General features: G+C 33.8%; 1 protein-coding gene across 5 annotated transcripts in view; it reads right to left on the reverse strand.

The window, feature by feature from the left end:
* kek5 (kekkon 5) overlaps positions 1–20,600 on the reverse strand; it is a 176,315-nt gene extending 155,715 nt beyond the window's left edge. For 3 of the 5 annotated variants that reach the window (XM_064358673.1, XM_064358672.1, XM_015979390.2), the window contains exon 1: positions 20,332–20,600. The gene's annotated coding sequence lies outside the window, so the exon portion shown is untranslated. The remainder of the gene's footprint in view (positions 1–20,331) is intronic. The other 2 variants (XM_064358670.1, XM_064358675.1) reach the window with 2 other exon arrangements.
* Positions 20,601–24,499: the final 3,899 nt, after the last annotated feature.

Below are 24,499 nucleotides of genomic sequence, written 5' to 3' on the forward strand. Positions count from 1 at the left end.
CGGAAACAGAAAACACGCCCCTAGACACATCTGACTGACATTCATTGAGCAGTTTTGCAGTCACGATGATTGCTGAAATATAAAATCAAACAACGCGAGAGTTATAATTTCAGTTTGTGGCATATCTAGTGAGGTCTTTGTGATTCAACCATGCGTCTCAAAAGCTCATTGTGAGTCCTGTTTGAGAGCATTAATTGTGCTTAACTAATCAACTGGTATTAGCCAAAGCATTGTGTCGAGTGGTAATGTAAAATTACCGAAAAATCCCCTATCAATTCGCGATTGTGTCCGCCACAAAGACCATATAATTTTGTAAATCCCCTAGTTTCAGCTGCATGAAAATCGTCAATAGAAATCATAAATAATACATGATTTGTCTATTACCTATCCATCAATTGGCTGATATTTGAAACCTAAACTGCAATGTTTGGAGTAATTGCGAAACTTTTGATTTTTTAATCGCTTTTTAAGCAGCATAAATTAACAGGCGATTCGGCAAAAACAATCGGAGCTTTTATTGCCGCCATGCATCAACATCGTACATAATGGCCCGTCGTAAATTTGCAGAAAATCTCCAATATAACACGGACACGAGCGATATGGACTGAAAACGGTCCAAGTTTTACCCGCATTGTTACATATGTAGAAAAATGATCAAGGCGTCGTAAAAGGAGTGCATCTCAAAGCGAAACAGTAACAGCTCAGTTCATTTTATTACATCACAGAGCTTATAGGTGCACGAGCAGACGTGGAGGAATATAATATACGGTTTACGTCGAAGAATATAACGGAAGTCGGCAATAAACATTTATATGAGTATTTTATCATAACACACATAACTCACAAAGCTCGGAAATATCACCGTAATAAAAAGGACACCAGCACTGAGACAATAAAAATAATCGATTACGCCCATTTGAACCGGAAGGAAGGCGTTAACGATACAACAAGTAGGCGAGCGATGTAATAAGCTCGAGGAAAATGCATCGCAAAACAAGCAACAAGCTCGGAAGAAGTGCAAATTAAATTCTTTGGATTTTTCACCCAGCAAATCGATTTCTTCTGAAGAATAAAAAATTCATAGTGCGCCCAGTTAGTCAGTCCCAGCGTGGCAGCTTTGTCGTGTGAAGACAACTGTACAAAAGCTCCGTCTGCTGTTTATAGCTCCATGTTTCCTGAATAGACCGCCACTTGAAACGTGCGAATAAAAGGCGTCCTTGGTCCTGATCCAAATCCTGCGACAATTTTTCCCTGACGTAATTATCCGTTATCGATACTTCAGGATCATATTGAATTTATCCTTGAAGGCGGCTGGATTTCAATACAACCTTTGTGCAGTGTATCTCTTTGATCATATTTGTCAAGTAAGGTCGGGTTTAATAACGCAAAGCAACATTACACTTGGTCGATGATGCAGACACGTTTTATGCATAAATAAATTACAAACATCAAAAGAACTATGGGTACACACGATAATTTATACGAAAACGAAGCAGCTACAACATTAATATTTAACATAAGAAAATAACAAACGGCGGAATGCTTTCAAGTCGCTGGAAATTCGCCTGGGATCAATAAAATCCGGTTATTAAAGGACATGCAGACGATATTACATTATTGTGCTAAAAAACAAAACCCGGAACAATTTTATTTTTCGAACAGACTTAACGCTGATAAATGTGGTGGCGGGTGGCAAAAAATTTGCAAATGAAAGGAATATTGTGGTTGTGACCATCTAGATGATTTATTAATTGACACACAAAAGCCGGTCGAGAATATAACGACTTTTTGACCCCCGATCCGCATTGGAAGAGTAATTCCCCGTTTCCCTTTTCAATTGATAATCTCATCTCAGATCTGCCTGATTTAGTGATTAAGGCCAGGAGGGAGTCCCTAATTCAAAAATTAATTAGTCCTGAATACGTATAAATAAGCCATAAAACCGTCTCCTGTTACGATGTTCGAACAGCAGCACGTTTTTCAGACGTGCGAATTTAAATATCCTCCGGAATAAAATAACGAGAAGTAATGAAATATAATTGCGCAGATGTATGCGACACGATTCATAACCTCGTTAATATCATCAAAATTAAAATATTCCAACCCGCGCCGAAAAAATTCAATTTATATTCGTCCACAGTTTTAAAGGTAACACTAATCCAAGCTTTAGAAGTATGCGAATCGATGAATATTAAATGAACGCGCAAATCATCGATCTTTCGGCTCATCCCCGAATTTTCAACAAGGTCAAGGTGCCTTATACATAGACCAAATGCAGCTCAAATAAACCCAATGACTATCAGTCAGAGCAATTTCCTTTGAAAACTAGTAATAACAGTGCAATTCTGTTTTCAATATTGGCGCAATAACAACGTAGAGCAAACATTATTACCATTTTGGCCTTTAAGAAACAATCCGAACGCTCGTAAAAAACTGATACGAATTTCATGATTGGGTTGAAATTTTATTATCATCGAGCGCCGTACCGGAAAAAGTAATAAAAAGAAACCGGAAAATATTAAGCACAATGACTGAATTAGTTGGAATAAAACTTCAGAAGCTGCCAAATAGAGAAACCAAATTATACGCTGAAATTAATTGTGAAAAGAAGTTTCAAACAGCGTCCCTCGCACAAATCGATGAAAATCAAATTAATCTTCAAAAAAACGAGCAACGTAAAATGAAATTATCGATCTTTTTGTATCCCGAGTTCAACGTTTAAGAAACAAGATTTGATTTGTATTTGCACGGCATAGACGAAAAGTCGGTTCTTACTTTGAAATTGTGACGTATTTTACGAAAAGCCGTGAAAAGATCTAAAAAATAAGCCAATAAATCCGAACCAACGCGTTCTGAATACATTTCACATCTATATAAATAAAGTGAAACGGCATCCGACATTTACTCAACACAATGCAGTTTTCTTCAGTTGGGAAAGTGACACGGCGAAAACCGTCGAAAATAATTGCTCTCAGGGCAATTTAAAAACCGACTGTACTGCAGTAGAGTCATTTAGTTCCGTTTCAGCACTTTTGCGTGCACTACGGTAATATCGCGATAAGATCATAAAACACATGTTCATGCAGATATGAAGAAAAACGTACGAGGAGAAACAATTAATCACAATAATTTGGCATAAATAAATAACTTCAATCCGAAGTCAGGATATGGTCGAGCGAACCTGACCACTTTATGTACACAACGTCTCAAAGCTCGCGATTTCCAAGTATATTAAAATACATCCTGGAACATATTTAACCGACTCGACGACAGTGATGATATTAAAAAGATATTTGAACAAATTCCCATAGCTGTTTACATTTGTTTCTTACGGTTGCAATCGTCGGTACAGAGGAAGTTCAAGCCTCAAGTTTCAGAAATAACGAAACTTCCATTTCCGATGATGTTTATTTTGTTCGATAGTTTCTACCGCTCGACTAGTCCTAATACAACTTCCTCTGAAAAATATAACTCTCCTGACATTCATGCTACGTGTGACGATGATTCCCAAATTATTAACTGACAACTGTATCCATCCATTATGATTTTGACAAGCCCGGATTAAAGAATTTCAATTCGTTGGTTGTGAAACTGGGAGAATTCGAACCGTGTTGGTTTACCCAGTCAACTCGGCATAAAACACGTTTTACGGGTGTTGTTTGTGTAGTTGAACTATTTTCGAATTAAGGCGTTCCATGTTTTAACAGTATTATTCCGTTTTCACTAAGAATAGTTGTCTGAGTTGAATAAACATCAAAACAACCCTTGGTGCACCCATTTCTATTGATCTCTCGCTTAATTAAACCAATTAGAAAAACCTACCAGTCGAGAAGCGCCGCTGTTTACTAGGAGCTTACCTGAAATGGAAAACGAAATTAATTACATTTTTCGCGCAACTAAGCAGAGGGAACTTGCTCATACTAGGTCAGTGCAAAGAAAATGTAAAAATCCACAACTGGATGGGTGACAGAAGAGCCAATTACGGCAAAACTGATCGGCTTTACAAATCATATCGACACATGCGTACATTTGTATTGATTAAACCAAATAATAGTCTCGTTTGCCTAAATTCGAACCCACTCATGTACAGCTCCTGATAAATCATTCAACCAGGCATTAACTCTAGGCTGAGTCATGACTCCCACTCACCCCATTCGTCATAACAATCCCAACTAAAGAAATATCGAGAGCCCTATATCGGTTACGGGATTAGATTCACCCTCTAAAAGACCATCAGCGCTGACTTCATTATTGATTGTGTTTACATAACTGAATTATTCGACAAAGTCAATTGCGACTACGGCCAATTTGAGGCTCGGCGGTGATGCGATTACAATTTTCACTAGTTTTTTAAAAATTCGTTTGAATTGCAAATATGTAACTAGAGCCGTGAAAAGGCTTGATTACTTGACTGGCAAAGCGACAAAGCTCTCAGCCATTTTCATTCAAAGAAGCACGAAACTTTAAAAACATTATTTCATAAAACGGCGGTCTGATTGAGCAAATATTTAAAAACGATTATAAACAAAATTGGATTTAGATAAGTTGCTTGCAAGTGATATAAATTCTTACCCCACTAAAAACGATTTTTTTACAACCCTCATTAATAAAGATATGTGACGATATGCCGGTTAATTATTATTATTCTTTCCACGAAATTCTTTTATAGTTTTCTTACCAACCAAACATAAAATTTTATCGCGCAAAGATTATCGCCTTAAAGTGGTTCATTTGAAATTGAGCTACAGCTTTTCCAAACTAATTTTTTGTGTTAGTTTTCAACAAAAGCTGGAAACCGACAATATGAGCAGTCTTTAATAAAGTTGCTTTGACTGAGCTTCCGCGGTACTTACCTATTTGTTGTGACGAAAGCAATTCAATTACTTTTCCGGTCCGCAAAAATATGGAGCATCCCTAATTGAGCATCATTAGGTGAGGTTCGAATCCTTATTGGACATAAATAACGGTTTAAGCTCCCAATAAAGTTAATTAAATTGAGTATTAAATTGGTGTCGCGTCTGATATTCGTATTAGTTTATTAATGTCTAAATTGGTGGAGGTTGGGAACAAATTCGTTTGGAGATAAGGATATAATTTTAATTTGGAAGCGCCAGTGCATGAACACTGTTCTCTGGCTGTTGTGCGAATGCAGCCCAGACGTATTCGTCCTAATCTTGCGTCGTAATTAGCCAGACCCCTAAACACCTCTAATTTTAGTCGGTAATAACGCGAGACGCGGTCATGCCGCATCCTTCGGAAGGACCGCTGCAGAGATCCTCCTAATGACACTCTTTCCCTCCGCTGTGATAACAATCAGTAATCAGCCCGCCCGCTTGCTGACGTGTAATTTGTTGATAATGGCGGATTGCTAATAGCAAAAATAACACTAGATGCTATTCCGGATTTATTTCAAGTCAATCGCTCCAAAACTCGAAATTCGCAAAATCCACTAATTAGAGGCCGTCATTTTTGCCGATTTTGCGGTTCTCGAAGTTATCATTAAGATCTAGCACCGTAATCAACACGAGTTTTCGCGTCGAACTCATTAGTATGCTCTGCGAAACGATTTTTCTACTCTGTTTTACATTGCACTAATTTGATGATCGTATGATATGCACGTTCCGGCGTTTACTGCTGGCGCTAAGTAAAAGCGCCCATTTAAATGCGGGAACATCAAACAACAATAATTTTACATTGATAATCGACATCGCTACATTATCAAGGCTTCCAGCACAGATTTCGGCACCAGAATTGTTTGTATTGTTGACATTACTCACTTTAATGAAGTAATTACACGACTGGGAAAGAAAAATAGGAGAAACTGGAGGGTTTATAACTGACCCATAACTGGGAACTGTAGAAACAACATCACCGACATTCTAATAACAATTAGAGCGGTTATTTTCACTTTGTTCGCCTATTCAACAACTGGGAAACTTGTTCTGGTTAAAAGCCATGCCAAATTCTATTCTCACAAGAAAAATAGAAAGCATAATTTAAAACGGAGGGCATTTCATCAAATACGAGTATTATAAAGTTTTTATTAAATTATCTTTTTGCAGGAAATTCAAACTCGTAGCTGTAACAGCTGTTCACAATGTGAGAAAAATAGAACACACAATCACATACACTTCATTTTTCATTTTTCCAGCGTGACAATTTTTATTTTCATTTAAGTCCGTATTGCAATTAACATCCAATTTGCCAGAAAGGGGACATTTATCCATGGAATTGCAATTTGTAATTTAACTCTCACATAAAATTTAATTCGTTACAATTTCCTTTGAATATTTATCCATTTAAACTATCATTTCCATATGTATTAACAATTTATTAAAATATTTGATTATAGAGCTTAATTCGAAATCTAAATTTTGATATGGATATAAATTTTAAAATAAAAGCTCCAATTATTTTTAAATTCGTTAAACCAGTTACAGATACGGCATTTTAAATAAATTAGTCTCAAGCCGTAAAAATAATTGCATTACAGTAAAAAACTAGCCCATTGTTGCGTGCTTATCCAATTTCAACGAACAAGTTGAAGTCATAATGGAGCCCCAAACTTGTTTAACTTCACAACGACGTTGAAAATAATTTTAAATTGAAATGAAGCTTGCAATAAAAATAAGTCTTTAGGTCAGGCTTGAGATTAACGTTGGAAAGTTAAAATTGGTTGAGAAAATAAGTGACTAAACGTCAACATCAAGATAAAGATTACCCCTACATATGTAGTAGAAATACCAGAGATTATGTCACATCAAATAAAAAATAAAATAACGAGTCAAGCAAGCAAACACTTGCAAAACGCCCATGATGGATGGCCGCATTTTTCATTAGGATAATGCATGGCGTGAGGCGTTATTCTAGAAAACGAGATAATCTCAATATCAAAGTAATGTTTTTTTAGTTGCAAATTCGTTTAATTTTTCGGTGCCCCAAGTTGTTATAAATGTTGGGTTCAGGTTTAGGACGTTCAATAATCACTTGTACTACATAAAACAACCACAAGCTGTCCAATCCCATCCAGGGGAACATTACTCAAGCCTCTACCGCATACACACGACGAAGTTGGTGGAGGAGCTTCTTAGTGGTCGTCAGTTGGCCTCACCTTCGTTTAAGACTGTTGACGGTCATCGTCTAATGAGCCCCTGATGTCAAACAGTGAAACTAAAAATGCACTGAACCGAGGTATTGTGTAAAATTATTGCGCCACTTGAAATCGATAAATCGATGAAATCATTTCACCAAACAAAACCGTCATTTCAAGCATACAATAGAAAAATTATTTCGAGGAAAACAGCGAATTTGTGTAGGTAGCTGAGCAATCGCCGGGATATCTTATAACAAAACATTGTTTAAATAATGAGACATGCTTAAAAGGAACAGGAACTGGGGCGTGTAATTTAAATTCACTACTTTTTTCGCTCGAAAGATAAATATTCCATGTTATGGCTCCCCGTTTTATATTCAGACAAATAGCCCTTGTGATAAGGAACACCGCATTTACTAGAGCTTACAACGCAACTTGTATTACTTGCTTTCGATATTAAGATTACAGTCATTACATGAGTCATGTAACTACAATTTGATTGTCCGAAAGATACATATAAATCGGGCAAATCAATTATTTTCTCTTCAGACCATCCCTATAATTTCACAAAAACCCCATGAAGAATGAATAGGGCCGAATAAACGAAAATTGATGAGAAAATACCAACTTACAACAATCAACGTGAATGTTTATTCATTAATACGAAATTAACTACCCTTCCGCACCGCTCGCTGAGCTTCCAACCACATGACGCTAGAGTGGAAATAATTGCACCAATTGAGGGTGGGCTGAACAAAACACTGCCAAAAAATTTCGACAAATTTCGAAATCAAACCAAATGTATGTACTTCTAAGGCCAGGTTGCTCAGTTCGAGCTTAAACCGCGTTTAACTTTAAACAAAGTTTAAAAAATCGACTAAACCAATGCTTAGAATTGGTTTAACTAAGCGGTCGATGTTGGCCGCTTAAGCATCGCTAAACATTTTTAACATTAATGTTATTAATATCCATAACGTTATAATTTCATTGAAATCGTTAACAGATCAATTAAAAAACATAGTAGCAATTTTAAGAGCAAAGAAAAAAATTTGGTCAATTTTGTTCAAAATTATAAACTAACATTGGATTGTAAAAAAGATACTTGATTACGTTCGATGAAAAAAATAGACCATGGGCCCAAATTGCACTAAGGTTTAATGCAACAGCAAACACCTGTAGAGAGGCTGCTACATTACGAAAAATATGCGATAATTAAAAAAGTCATAAAATACGCAGGCCAACAATGTTAGAAAAAAATTGCTGAAGGGCCATCTAGCCCATATAACATTCGCAAATGTGGAAAAAAATTGCTTTTAATGATAATTAGTGATAAAGAAGTAAAAAATTACCGAATTCGATAATGTGCTGATGATGCACAGAAACAGCTTCTTTAAAAAAATGTCAGTTCAGTTCAGTTCAGTTTAAGTTAAACTTGAGATAAACAAATAAACTTGAACAAAAACAGTAATGAGTGGAGGGCCATGGCAACAACATGTAAGTTATTATATTAAAAAAACTAAAAAAATATAATGATAATTATTTATTCTTATTTCAGTATATTAAACATAATTTTGTTAATCCGACAATCAAGGCAAGAATGATGTTAGAATTTTGAATACCATGTATCAATAGACCATGTAGCTCGAACTGAGCAACCCGGCCTAAAGGACCTAAAAACGTAGGAACTGCACAAGACGTACTTGGAAGTAAAAAAAAATTTAATGTTTCTTTAGAAAAAAGCTTTTATTTAGAAGATGCACTAAAAAGTAAAAAATAATGTTTTTGTATCAAAAGAGAATATTTTTGTTTACGAATTAAGATTTTAAAATTTATAAAAACTTTGGGAACAGTGAGCAATTTAAGAATGTAATTCTGTAATGCAGTATTATTATGACTTATGACAGTTCCCAAAGCTTTTATAAATTCTAAAATCCTAATTTGTAAGCAAACTATTCTCCTCTGGTAAAAAAACATTATTTTTTACTTTTTTGTACATCTTTTAAATTTTTTATTTTTTTTTCTTTATTGCTTTTATGTTGTTACTTATTCCAAACGTCTTTTTCTCTGAGATTTAGGTTAGCCATATAATTGTAACACCATTATTTTGCCGATTTGTGCAAACCTGTTTAGTGGCATGTGATAGAAAACAGCTGTTAGCATCCTATAACCTGTGTCTATACTATATTGTCCAAGATAAATGAATTTAAAAAAATAGCCACATTTGTTTGTAACGAATCGTAATGAAAATGATTAGGTATTGATATATTTCCCAATGACCAACATACCCTTAATGTTGGTATAAGTTAAGGTATGGACACATCGAAAACCGATTTCTAACATAACCTAAAACTTCAAAACCCCATTTAACCCCTTTTAGGAGGTATTGAACCACATAGCATTGCATTGTCACGCAGATTAAGTAAGTATGTAAAATTTCAATTCATTGGGACAACGGAAACCCTTTCAAATTTGGCTCCAAAAATATGAAACAGACAGACAGGCAACACAGCAAGTTAAATAAAAGCTTTTAATAATAAAAGTACGATTTGTCGATCAACTTTGCAAAAAAGAATTCAACAGGTTAAAATGCCTAGTTTTCGAGTTTGAATTAATTTCGTTTAATTCAGACGCCGTTGCTTAAGCACAAATGGTTAAACATTTAAACCGAAACAGATGGCGTATGTGAGCACCTTCCACTCGTGATGAGAAAAAGGCGTATTTCCGGTCGATGCGGCGGCGGGTTCCGGCCGTCGTAATTATTTTAATTTTCCGCGAGTGCAAAAAGCCCGAGATAAAGTAGTCAGTTTCAGTTATGAACATTAAACCGTTCAAGAATTCAGCTGGCGTTTTGCTGATTTTGCTCAAGAGAGAGGCCATGTGACGTTTTTCAGGGTGCGTTCTTTTACGTCGTAATCTAGGATAGTATGCGACCGTCGTAAAGGCCGAGATTGGGGAGAAAGAAAGCAAAAACCTTAATAAAATAAACATTGCACTGTAGCGTTCAGATCGCAGCGGAAAATAACAAAGTATCTTATCTATCTCTGTACCGTCAGTAGATTGGATTAACTTTTCCAAACGCCTCCGTCTTTGAAATTTTACCGACGGTTAAAGAGTATACGACCGGCTAATGACCCAGGAGTCGCTGATATCTGTTTTTTGCGATAGGGGGTCCATATTGATTGAGATGTTTTGATAAGAAGGGGGTTGGAGCCCTCAGGGCGCCCTCGTTACGCCCTCTAATGAGAATCATCTTGCACCAATAAAGCCCTGTCAAAATTACAAAAGAAATGCCAGGCTAAATTAAACTATTAAATTTTAATCAATCGGCCGCTTTGAAACGCAATCCTTAATTAGCCACGTTTTGTAATTAAACTTAATATTTCATCAAAAAGAAGAATTTTCATTATCGCGCTGAAAATTTCAAATTCAAATTTTATTCCACCTTCTGCGACAATTTCTGGCGTGTTCATCACATATGCAAATTTATCTTGAGAAAATTATAAGCAACGAAGATATTTACACCTCGCTTAACAGCTTTTAATGGTAATTTGCCATTTAGCAGTAGGCAAACTGTCATTTAATGCCTGAAAGAGATCACAACACACATTTAGTCACTCTCGTAGAAAACCAAAATCTAGGTAACTAAAAAACACATCAACGAATCCGCTTAGCCCTATTATTTTTTAAAACAGATGAAAGATGAAATCTGTGATTCCGTTTCAGTCGCTTTTTTATTAAACAAAGTTGCGTTTCAAAGAGCTTACTTCGAATTTGAACTTTGTAAAATAATAGATTATGTTTTATTTTACGCTTCAAGAAACTCGCCGAATTAGTCGTTTTTGGGAGTTCACAAAAAATAATTATTATGTCTTCACTCACAAATTTTCAGCGTGGAGCATTTGTGCTCTACCAACTCATATTACAGTCATTTCGTCAGAAATTACAATTTTTTTCCAAAGAAGTTGCGTCTTCAAAGAGCGATCGTATTTGCACGTCACCTTTATTAGAGTGAAATAATACCAAAACATCAAATAAATTCATAATTATAGACTGTAATATCTCTGTCAATGTTTCAGTGTTTGATCACTCTGTTGCTGCAACAGTATTTAGTATTTTGTGTAAAGTTCCCCTCGAGCAAACTCCCCCATCCGTTTCGTAAAAAGGTGGAATATTTTACAAGGTGAAAAACTCGTGTTTCTCGCGGTACCTAATTTGCGTAACGACTAAATTTAATTATAAGAATCCCCTGACGGCCCCGCTTTTATATCAATTTATTGGCGCAAAACTTAAGAATGTAACTGAAAGAATTACAACCCCAAAGGAAACCGCCTTATTATGAAATTACTTCCAAAAACATTAAAAATGTAAACAGAAATTATTCCGTTATGATAAATGAGGCGAAGTTGTGAGTTACGAGCCCTTAAAAATCAAAAAATATCTCGTTTCTCGTATATTATTTACAACCACGTAGCGGATCCCGTAAACACTTCGGGCGGATTTTGATATAGTATTTAATTAGATGAGGTGAGCATTCCTCGGTGGAATTACATGGAAGCTTGTTAAAAATTAATACTGAATTATTTACCGAAACGCTAACTGAAACTTCACAAAAGCCTCGGTTCTGCAATAATTTTTCTTTTGTCGAGAAGTTAAAAGCGTTCAGAAAGTGCTTTTGTAAATTCTGAGATACCTTGAAGGAGACAAAACGCTAAATTAATATTAATTAAAATACAAAGGAAATTAAACTTCATAGCAATTAGTATTTCCCTCCATCTCTCGACATCAGCGCGATTGAAAAATAGCGCTTTAACCCAAATCCTCACTAATCGCACTAATCACTATTAGCTAAGACAAATTTGACCCGAATTTTACAAATTAACTCGTTTCGTTCGAGAGAAAAGTTTCAGAATTTACTGTCAAGTTTCCAGTCCCAAGCAATCAATTAACCCTCCAGTCGCAAAAAATTGTTACCATAACTTTTCCTGCAAACCATAAACACTTCAAACTCCTTCATATACTTTACACTCCACAAACAGCGAAGCCAACTCGCGTTGTTATGAATTACGCCAAAAATTCATCAAGACTACGAAGAAATTGCAAAAAATCCTTATTTATCTTGAGCCCGGCCAAACTCTATCTAAATATTAATACACAGACCTCATTATGCTATTAATCCAACAATTTTCAACGTCTGTCTTTAAATAAACACTCAAATATCTTCGGGCTGCTTCAAGCTGTAGATATAATTTTAATGCCCATGTTTTATAAATTTACTTTTGACAGTTTGAAGTTAAAATTCACTACAGACGATAAAACTACGATAAAATATTACTACTTTCAAAGTTATGAAATAGTTTTAACTTTTGCGCTACTTTGCCGTTTGTGGTAAATACTATTCGGCTCTCTCTCCATTTATCTTGCAAAGCTCTGAAATGCATCATTTAGATTTGTACACTTTAAAGTTACGACCTTATTAAATCCTCTTGTTAAGTCTTACGGAAGAGAGTTATCAAGTAACCACCAAAGAAGAAAAGCTCCAGAACAAGAACTAATTGTGCCGTTATTTAATTTTTTAATTTCAAACTTGTTCCGAGAGAGAGGCACTCAACCCGTAATGAATTCGAGACAGGTTGTGCTTAAATTTTCAGTAACTCGAGTTAATGTCCACATTTCATAATATCCGGACGCTTATTTTCTTTATGGCACAACAAAGTCACTTTTAGCTCATACAATAGAAAACCCAAACGAGACGAATGTGACGAGTCGCTCGAAAATCCCGAAAAACTTTAATTGCTTGGTAAGTTTGCACTCGCCGCCGTAATTGGATAAATTTTAAAGTTCACAAATAAGCGACCAACACCTCAATACAGCGCATTAAATCGCAAAGTACGCCTCATTATCAAAGTGTAAAGCGTGAAGATTAATTAAAAGTTGTTGTGACTTTTTGCCCCAAAAAGCCAGCTTTAGAAAATGCTTTTTTGGTTTCGGAGATCCAACAATTGCCGAAGTTTGTAAGTCATGTTTTTGACTCTATTTACTTAATTAAACAAACCGCAACTGTGTGTTGTTTCACTGTTACAATTATTTTATTAATTATCACGTTTATTAGTTTGCTACGAGAGCTATTCACTGATTACACAGTCTGTTATAAATAAACTCTATTTACATAAATGTACAAGCATATTTTATGCTTTTATTAGCACAACAAAATAAACATTTTTTTGTATTTCGTTTATTGATAATTCAAGTAGTACCACAAAAACCCGGACTTTCTACCCGCATAATGTAACAAAATTAGTACTTTCGTTAATTATTTACATGTAAAATGAAAAATACAGCGTGCTCAAAAACTGACGCACCAACTCAATGGTGTGTGGTAGAGAACTGGTTACATATAAAGGTAAAAATAGTAAAAAAAATTTTTTGTATTAAAGTTATTGATAAATAACGGATTTTAGATAAATGATATGTGGCAACGTTGTCTAATAGTTATGATCGTAATAAAATTTGAGCAACAATAAAAATAAATAATTTTTGAAACGGTTTCCTAGGAAATAATTCCCAGTGTTGGCACATCTACACATTGTGATTTTTTGGATGAATTTAATTTTTTTTAAAATAAAAAAACTGCTAAAGTCTGATAGTAAATTAAATAATAATTATTCATTGTTTTGTTACGAAACGTTTACCTGGTATGAAACATAAAAACATAAAAAAATAATGAAGACTAAAGAAGTTAACACAATAAGTTTGTCGCTCCAGATTTTTTAAAATATGACTTTAGGAATTTTTTCAACATTTTTCCCGTAATCTGCACTTGCTTCTCAATAACGCACCACTGAGTTCGTGCGCCAGTTTTTGAGCACCCTGTATAAAGTGAATGCAACGAAAAACAAAGCTGTGCTTTTTGGTTTTAATGTATAGGTAAAGGTATACATAATAAGTTAGGTACTTATTAATTTATATGGAACTAAAATTTGCATTTTCTTTTTTTTTTTTTCAAAAAATATACTGTTTCATGACTCTGGTAACTTTGAAGTTCACTGAAATATTGATATTTCAAGACAAAAATAGAAAAAAACAGCTATGGTTTATTTCTGCAGCTTTAACAATTTATAATTATTTCAAAATATAAAATTTCGGTGATATAACTGTCAGGCTGTTGTTGTCAGGCGGTTTATCGACGTTAGGATAATTTTAATTCTAACATTGCATCGTTGCATTAAAACCGAACTAATAATAATAATTTATGAGAATTCATTTATTACAATAAAACGGAATCAAATTGATATCAAGTATTTTATTCTAGGCACTTAAGAGTATGGTTAAGAAATAATCGATTAAAACATAGCTGTATAATAATAATAATCGAAACATTCTAAAATTAAAAAAACATTTAGCTTAACAATTGATTTTAAATACAATACATTCTACATAACCAGAACTAAAGTGCTAGTAAACAAGCTAGAAAAGGCTAACTTTTGAGATAATAAAAATTGTTATTGACACAAAAGTTAGCCCTTTCTTTCAAAGACGTATTTTTGGCTCTGTTGCGAAAACCACAAAAATAAAACCTGCTCTTCTGTTGGATAAACAGAAAGATCTAACCTTTCGTGAAAGAAATGTTCAAACAATTTTTCTTGCAACACTATAACAACTTTGTAAAAAATCAAGTTTAGCTCAGATGATATTATTGAAAAAAAGGTTCAGATGAGCACAACGAAATATTTTTTTTTGTATTTCGTTTATTGATAATTCAAGTAGTACCACAAAAACCCGGACTTTCTACACGCATAATGTAACAAAACGAGTACTTTCGACTTTCAAGACCACAACAAACGACCTATTGTATTATAATTGTAAAGAAACGTCTGGATCACTTCACTCCGTCCATCAAACTCGTTTGTTGGTCAAGAAATTGGCCCAAAAACTGTTTTCCCACTGTTAAAATTATAGCGTTGAATTTGTGAAGCTTTCGAAGCTGATGAAAGCAACAAAACCGAAATGGTAACTCTACCGAACATCATTTTGTAATGGGTCGAATAACTGGAGGCCTGATACATTAATGTCACATTCGATAGCGCGCTTTGAAACTTTTGAAGCTTTGTCTATTCTTCAGTGAAATAAGCGAAGGAACTTTAGCCCAAGTTTCGCCACAAAATTTTATTGTATTTTATTGTATTCTCCGGTCGTACGACAGATATTTCAGCTTCGATTTATTATAAATTAAAGCGGGTCAATCTTCCACGTGCCGTGATTTGTTTCGAGATGAACTCCCAGCTACTTAATAATTAACCGTTTAATTGTAGCAATTACGTCAATTTGTCACTTATTGGATTTACGCCACCGCCAAACTTTCTCGAAATGACGCAAATTCCGTCAAAAAGCCCGAACGAGAAATTGATCCTGATATTTTTATCATTGCACAGAAGCCACGAATCGGCTAATTAAGTCCGTAATGGGATTCACCTCGATTAAGTTTTTGGTTTTGTTGGCACAAGATATCGACCCTTGACAATTAAATGAAGTATTGTTTGTCGTCCGGCAACCCTCCGGAGTAATACATATTTAATAATCCGGTGGCGACTGAGCTAAATTCACCGGAGTTTTAACGATAAGCTCGCAGTTATGTCCCACCGCGCATGAAAATATCGCAATGAAACGACCAAAAGTCAATCTTGATTCTTGATCAACATGTTTAGCAAAGTTTAATCTGGATTTGGAAGGGTCTAAGTAAAGCGTATTTTGCGAGAGCACTCCAAGACGTAAACTCCATTCCGTGCCTCCAATAGATCGGCTTAAACCGAAGATAAGGCGAGCTTGTTATTAATAAGCGAACAAACATAGATCACTGTCGATTTAATCTCATCTGACTCAAATATGACGCTAAATTCCATCACAAAACCGTTTGTTTTAAGCATCGTAATCGTTGCAGTAAATTTATCTGATGAACTAGGTGGTTCGCATGCATGGTGTCTAACTAGAGCAAGCAATTAATTGGTTTTATTGCGGCGAATAACGAAAACGATCTTTGATCAGCCTAAAAAGCGAGTTTACGACAAGACAAGTCCTAAAGAAAACACCACAAATTTTATTCAAACATGACGGAGGAGTAGCAGTAAATATTGCAGACACCAATTCGGGAAATTGTTTTTGTGTTTTGAACCGTATTAGGAATTAAATTACAATGAAAATACGATTCTAAAACAGCAATTACTTCATTAGAGAAACGCTCGACTTGAAGAAAAAACAGATTTGAGGGTTAGTTAACTTTATCTCATTTACATCAATTAAGTTCCTCCAAGGCAAAAAAAACTATGCAAAGTACGCTCAAATAATTGATTCGAAAGAAATTTATTATCAAGTGTTAAGCTGAGTATTTTTAAAACAAAATCGTTTCCTTGAATTTTCAAATTCAAGGTTTATCGTTAATTATTTACAGATTAACACATATAAAATGTAAAATATAAAATGAATGCAACGAAAAACAAAGCTGTGCTTTTTGGTTTTAATGTATAGGTAAAGGAATACATAATAAGTTAGGTACTTATTAATTTATATGGAACTAAAATTTGCATTTTTTTCAAAAAATATACTGTTTCATGACTGGTAACTTAATATTTCAAGACAAAAATAGAAAAAAACACCTATGGTTTATTTCTGCAGCTTTAACAATTTATAATTATTTCAAAATATAAAATTTCAGTGATATAACTGTCAGGCTGTTGAGGTTGTTGTCAGGCGGTTTATCGACGTTAGGATAATTTTAATTCCAACACTGCATCGTTGCATTAAAACCGAACTAATAATAATAATTTATAAGAATTCATTTATTACAGCAAAACGGAATTAAGTGGATATCAAGTATTTTATTCTAGGTACCCAACAGTATGGTTAAGAAATAATCGATTACAACATAGCTGTATAATAATATTACTCAATTGAGACATTCTAAAATTAAAAAACATTTAGCTTAACGATTTTAAATACAATGCATTCTTCATAACCAGAACTAAAGTGCTAATAAACAAGCTAGAAAGAGCTAACTTTTAAGATAATAAAAATTGTTATTGTCACAAGAGTTAGCCCTGTCTTTCAAATATGTATTTTTGGTTTGTTGCAAAAACCACAAAAATAAAACTTGCTCTGCTATTGGATAAACGGAAAGATCTAACCTTTCGTGAAAAAAATCTTCAAACAATCTTTGTCGTGAGAACTGTTCACATTTTTCTTGCAACACTATAACGACTTTGTAAAAGATCAAGTTTAGCTAAGTTCGTATTATTAAAAAAAAGTTCAGATTATCGTGAGTTCGCATAATCGAGGTCACATTGCAGTAAAAAAGTTTGATCTTTTTTCTGGAATTAAATTACGAGGTAAATATTTTTAATTTATAAAAGGTCATTAAATATGGACTAATGAGGTGTGTTGCCACCTCTCTTATTCCGGCTGTTGATAAAAATGACATTTTAATTACAAGTCTCCTCCCTCTCCACGCGTCGATTATCAACTGAACCGTTCTAAATAATTGCTTTTAGTGTCAAGAGAAAAGTTAATGACAAGCAATGTTTTTCAATAAAATGCTTCGTTGTTATGGAAAAACAAACCAATTACATGCCTTCTTAATTCCCCGCTTCCTTTTAATTATAATTTCATGTCGTTTTCTTGTATCTAAATTACATACACACACATACCCATATCTCAGTCCCCTTTTAATGTCGTGTTCTACTTTTTACAACCAGCATATCTTCCTGAGAAAACTAGAGTTACTAATTAGCATAAAATACTTCCCGTCGTGATTAAATTAACAATTTAGAATCACACTTTGATGGTACTAATTAAGAAAATTCTCTAGTGATAATGTGCTAGGTGTAATCAATAACACATTATCGTTATTAAAAGGAGTAAATTACCAGTTTTACAAAATGCAACTATTATTGCTATGGAGAATTAGCTCAGAATTATTCATAAGGCGTTCATCAATCGTATCTCCGCATGCATTACTTCCCTGAATCGAAGGAATATCTTTATTGACATAAAACATGCTTCTCGAATGATAGATACGAAAAGAATCTTATTTACAAATCAAACATGCCACAAACCGATTCAAATGATTTAGTTATAATGCAATCGTGAAATGAACGATTAGCCACCTTGAAACGATCATTACCAACTTCTATGTCTAAATACTATGGGATTTTGCCAAAAAAATCGTCTATTTCAGTGTTTCCAAATCGGTGGTTCGCCAAAAAAATCGCTAACGTATTACGAAATAATAAATTTAAATAATTTGATTATTGTTTGTCCCTAAAAATTTCTAAAAAATTAGTTATTTTTTCATGTTGAAAATTTATCGTAACTCTAGATTCTAGATAGACTTCTGTTTGTTGAACACCTGAAGACAGATATCACCACTATTAGCTGTTTCAAAACTATAAAAACACTAACGTCGCATTTTACCGAATTATTTTTTTAAATAAGCTTAAATAAGTGAAACTATAAACTGCATTAGTTATTATTTTTTTTTAATGCATGAATAATTTAAAACAGCTAATTTTGAGAAGAAATACGACGTTGGCGTTTTTATAGTTTTGAAACAGCTAATATGTGTCTATAAAAACAGATCCCAATGCTAATTAATACAACAAGCATTATATTGTACATAATGAGCAAAAATAAGCTTTTCGTATAAAAATTTTAATGAAAAAAACGCTTCCATTTAAAAAAGTTATTCGTAGAAGGATAATAATAATTTGATATTATGAAGATTCCTTTTCAGTTTTCTGTAATTTATTTCAACTGAAATGAGCTTGAAATTAAAGTAACTTCTGTCTCACATGATTGTTTTGCATTTTCTTTACTTTCTTGATAAAAATTTAAAATGCAGTAATAAGTAAGCTCTTTTTCTCTCCACATTTAGATCAAAAACTGATATCGTGATGACGATACAGAATTTGGCCCTGTTTATGTGTTTTCGTATCTAGATTTTCATTTAGGATTTTTTTGCGAACACTTATGACATTTTTTCAAAATTTCAAAATGAATTGTCACTGAAAAGTGACTGAAAGTCACTTAACCTGACTTTCTTTACTAAAATACCTACGAATTATTGGCTAGAGTCCCAGCGTTAAAACTATTTAATATGTCTGTTTAAGAAACATCCCTTACATACGTACTATTTATTGCACTCTCTGTTACTAATTTCAAAATAAAAAAATTAAATATATAAAAAATACTAAATTATTAGTTCTTTTAAATTCGTATTCATTAACATTCATTCTATTCAAAATGTGTAACAATTGTCCAATCAAATTTTATTATTTTCTTATAAAGATTCGCCAATTTCGGCCGAATTTTAGGAGTTTGCGAAGTGGTCACTGGTCTATTTGATACAGAAAAAAAAAATCAAACACTCAGAATTTTCCATAATAAATAAATTCCATTTCAAAGCTTTAAAATAGTAATGACAATAGCGCAAATGTAGTTACTGTAAAAATTTTGTAGCAAAAAAAACACCAATTAAAAGAAAATATTATTATGAAAAGTGGTAGTTTTGAAACAATGTGTAGATAGCATTAATTAAAAAATATAACTAAAGTTAGTCGATACTTCAAATAAGTCACAACTGTCCAATTTATCGAATATCAGAGTTAATCCTGAAGATGTATTTGCAAAATCCGAAACGCAGACGCTAGTTGAGGCCCAATAGTTTATGCAGAACTAGAAGGCGCTGCATTTGACAGATTAGATTTGATGTGGCGTCAGAAATGGCGATAAAATTTTCGGGAATCCCCCAAATGCGCTTATTTCTCTGTCGCATTTTCCTGATGACATGTGGCGGCGTCAATTTGTGTTTTCCGCCTTATTGGAGTGTTTTTGTGCGTTTTTGACAGTTGATTTCGACGTGTGGTAGCATAGATTTTTTTAGGAATCAATGACCGGGTGAGATTTTCGGTCTGGTGCAGCCGGGCCTATTACCCACGAAATTATTCCATTCCCCAACAAAAGGTGTTTTCGGTCAGCTCCCTTTGATCTCACACACAGATCCAATTCGAAGCAAGCAATCCTCTTGTTGGTAATTAAAATCGATCTTTTTTTAATTGATAAAATCGAGAAAAACCCCAAACCAACCCCTGGTATTTTCCAATTAACATTCGCGCTTTTAATTAAGTGAGCAACACAATTAACATCAACAATTTTAAGAAAGAATGCACACAACTTGGCAACGATGCACTAACCTTTCTTACGGTCTGAAACGCGTCCGAGGAGGCGATGGTGCAAGTTCAAAACAAAAGTGCAACTACACACTAGATCGCGATTTTTGTTTACAACCACTGGAATAATTCACAGTTACCGATCGGGTTTCCCGACCGGAACTTCCGTCGATGAAATTTTCCGACTTTTCGATTTTTTTCCGATAGATTTAAATGCACGGAAACACGTTCAAGCCGGTAACACTGCACACAACGCGTCCGAACCAGAGGCGCACAAACGATTGGCGCCCGAACATGAAAGGTGGAATACTGCGGCAACGGCAATACACGACAAGAAGCGGATCTAGACGATTACACCGCCTTATGGGCTTAATTACGGGCAAAAAATTCGTTTTGGACTTTTTTCCCCCTTAAAAAACACTTGGAGCGTCTCGAAATTAGGGAGTTTTTGGCAAATTAGGGGCCAAGGTGGCAATCCTGGCCAATACGGCGATCAAGAAGCCGCTGGCCAACTTATGTCAAGAGTGATCATAATTTTAAGTGTCTATAGTGCTTAGTGAGTTACAAATTACTTGTAATATTAATTGAATTACCTTTATTATGGACTTTGGCCCAAAAATTAATTAGAAGTTATGAAGTAATTGACATCAATTTTCTGAAGATTATTTTATCATAAGTAGTTATTACTATCTGAAGAATAAATTGTGATAAAGAAAGAATTTCAACCGGTAATTGGAAAAACCCAACCACAGAGGAAAATTTCACTACCTGTGGATGTTGGAGCAAGAGGTGCAAGGGAGGAAGGGTGGAAATTTAAGTACGAATGCATGTTTCACCACTCTGTACTTGATTAACCTGATTTTGGTCGTTTGAGAGGACTTCATTAGGAAAAAAGAGTTTCCAGTAATTCAGTTGAATGACCTACATAGAGTCTGATACAATTCTCAAACTAATACAAGAACAGTAGACTCGAATAATTGGAAAATTCCGAATATAATACCGAACCCAGAATCAATGAATGACAATAAGAATGACCTCTAACGTTCTTTTATGAATCGCATATTAACTCAGAGAGACCTACATAATTAAGCAGTAATGGGTTAATTGAGAATATAAGCATGTTGTTTTTGGTTGGAACAGAAAAATCATTGGAATTAGATATAATATAGAAGATACGTTTAGAAACATTCGTACCCGAAATGTGTAACTAACAACAAAACTCTTAAAAAGAGTGAAACGAGAAGAAAAACTGCAAAAAATCGAGCAAAAAATACAAAAACCTGAACAATGCTGTAAAATTTCCAGATGGTGTAATTTTGACTCAAAGATCGATAATTTAATGGCAATGGTTGAAAAAGTAATAGATATTTAAATTCATGCACTCATGTAGAGACTAATAAAATTTACGATAACGACCTGACTATTATTAAATCGGTGTTTATGGTATGGTTGTCCGGCATTTAAATGAGATGTGGATGATGTTTACGAAAAGAAATATTTACGCAAAGGAAGTCAAGGTTGATGTAAATTACCATAGAAGGCAAGTGTGCTTGCCATACAAGGACGTGACCAAAATCATAGAAATGATTTTCCTGTAACGTGGTGGTTAATTAAAATAGTTAGACAACTATTACCTGTATGTTGATTATATTCAAACTATTGTTGAATTTAATATGTCAAATACACCCTTCACAGCCGGTATTAATTTCCCACACTCAATTATTATAACTGCCGGCAATCAATAGCAACAGCAACATTTAAGGAAACTAAATCATTCAACAACTTTCCCTCTTATCGACAAAGCGCAGCATAAAGAAAAGGAATCTCGTTATTAATATTTTCAGTTATTAATAATCTCTTATCCAATCTTTTTTCTGTCCACTTTCGTTGGAATTTATTTCTCTTGTGTTTGTTTGTGTACGAAAATAAAAAGGTAGTAAAGCAAAGTTTGATCGTCACTTTCTCATTATCTTCAGTTTCGTCTAAAGTCTATTACTTTTCCATGAAACGTATTTCACTATCAACTTTCTTAATCTTCCAAGTGCCAAAGCAAACGAGTTTAGTGAACTTATTTACTTTACACTTGCAACGACAAAAAGCAAATAAATGCGAGTATCGCAAGTAAAAGAAGCACTTGTGTTGTTCAATTAGTTGTAATTTTCCGGAATTATCAGAATTAGGTCACTGCAGGATCCTACTGTTTGATTAATTAAAGACATTTTGCGTGATTACAACTGCAATACAAAAAAGTAACAACTCTGTACTGTAAGAATGTTTACCCATCTATCACACTCAGGCACAGAATTTTCTCATTAATCATTTATGAACTAAGTACCTGCTATCAAATGATAACTGCCAACATTCAACATAAATTATATGCAAACTGCACACTGCTCGTAAAGTGTTCAAATTTATTTACCTAATAACTTTGCAGCTATTTACCAATGATTTAAATCTATACTTCCCGTCTAGTTTTCCAATTAACAAATTCTGGAACTTGCTGCGTATGCCGTTATTAATTATTACACTGAATAAGTAAAGCTGAAATTAAAAACGTTAAACAAATCTACAGGGAAATAGAATGTTCAAATAAGAGAATCACCAAAGCGGAGTCTGAAAAGTTCAAGTATACACTTGCAGGAAATCAATACATTACAATATCTAATAGAAAAAAACAGATGCTTTGCTTACACAATAACACTACAATACACTGTAGCAAACTAGACCACTCCAGCGCAAGTGAGTTTCTATACGAAATCAAACCGAATTTTCAAAACTCCTATTGACATAATTTTGCTCAATCTACAGAAATGCAAGAACATGAGAGTCTTTAATACGAAATGATTTTTCTCAAATACAAGGCAGAATTTTAGTCAGTTGTTAGCTAATTGCACTGTTGTGTTTGTTTCTCAAGGAAATAAAATAATAGTCGACGTGGATTTTTATAGAAAACCATTATTTAGTGGTCTTCCGCGCTATTTTAAGATCTAAATTTTAATCGTAGAGCTTTGTTCTGGAGCATTTGCGAACATAAATACCTAGTTGTTTAATGGAACCACGGTTTCCAACAGTCAAGTTAAAAGGATAAATGCTGCTGAATGTTAACATGAATTTTACTTTCCTATAGTTTGTTTTAAATTACGACACTATTATTGGAAATCATTACAACTTTCTGTAATATCTCATAGTCAATGTTGATCGCTTGCGTGTTATTTAATAATGAAAATAAAAGCAATAGACATAACTGATTTATTAAATTCAAATAACACTGTTTTTTTAGGGAAAATAGAACGAGAAGTAATTACGGCGTACTCGTTGTTCATTTGCAGGTATATTAATTAAAGTAAATAAATTCCAAACAACTAATTAATTGGACGTGAATACACTAATGGCATACAACGAATGGGATGCACGCCAGATCTATAATAATATGATATAACGTCGCAAAAGGATAAAATTAATAAACAAACACATTTCAATGTACAACACATAATGACAGAGATCGAAGAGCAATACATTACTGATGGAGTGCGTGCATTGTTTGAAGTATGAAATATAATATTTTTAACAAATCGACGATGATGGTTTGTTATTTATTAATTATTAATTTATTATTGATTACAAAATAACGTTTTTTAATTATATGCAACATGTTGTACTGGCGCGTATTACTGGTTGCCTATGGACAACTTGTATTTTCCAAATGAATTCAAGATAAAAATGTAGGGTGAAGTAATTATGGTTTATTTCTGCAATTTCCGCAACCAAACATATTAATTTTGCTTACCACTTAATACTGCGTTAATTAGCTGATTTAAAATTATTTTGTGTATCTTTTAAGGGCCGGTTTATAGAAAGCTCAATTAAAGTTAATTGCGTTGTTAAAAGTTAACAACGCGAATGGAGCAACCAAACTGCTTTAGTTTGGTCACGTGATCAGTTAATCATGCTTTTAATTGCGAATTAAATAAATGCCGCTTATATAAACCGGTCCCTAATGTAATAACTTAATAAGGCATTAACTAATAAATAATACGTACTAATAATAACAGTTCATAATGAGATTTTAGCAAACCTATCACAACAAAGTTGACAATATTTAAAGTAATTGTGAATTAGTTTTGTAAATTTCTAAAAGTTACAGATAAGAATCAGTTTTATTGGTTGATCCGTTGAACCTAAGAAAATTTAA

The sequence above is a fragment of the Tribolium castaneum genome, chromosome 9, assembly GCF_031307605.1.
Source record: "Tribolium castaneum strain GA2 chromosome 9, icTriCast1.1, whole genome shotgun sequence".
NCBI classification, from domain to species: Eukaryota; Metazoa; Arthropoda; class Insecta; order Coleoptera; family Tenebrionidae; genus Tribolium; species Tribolium castaneum.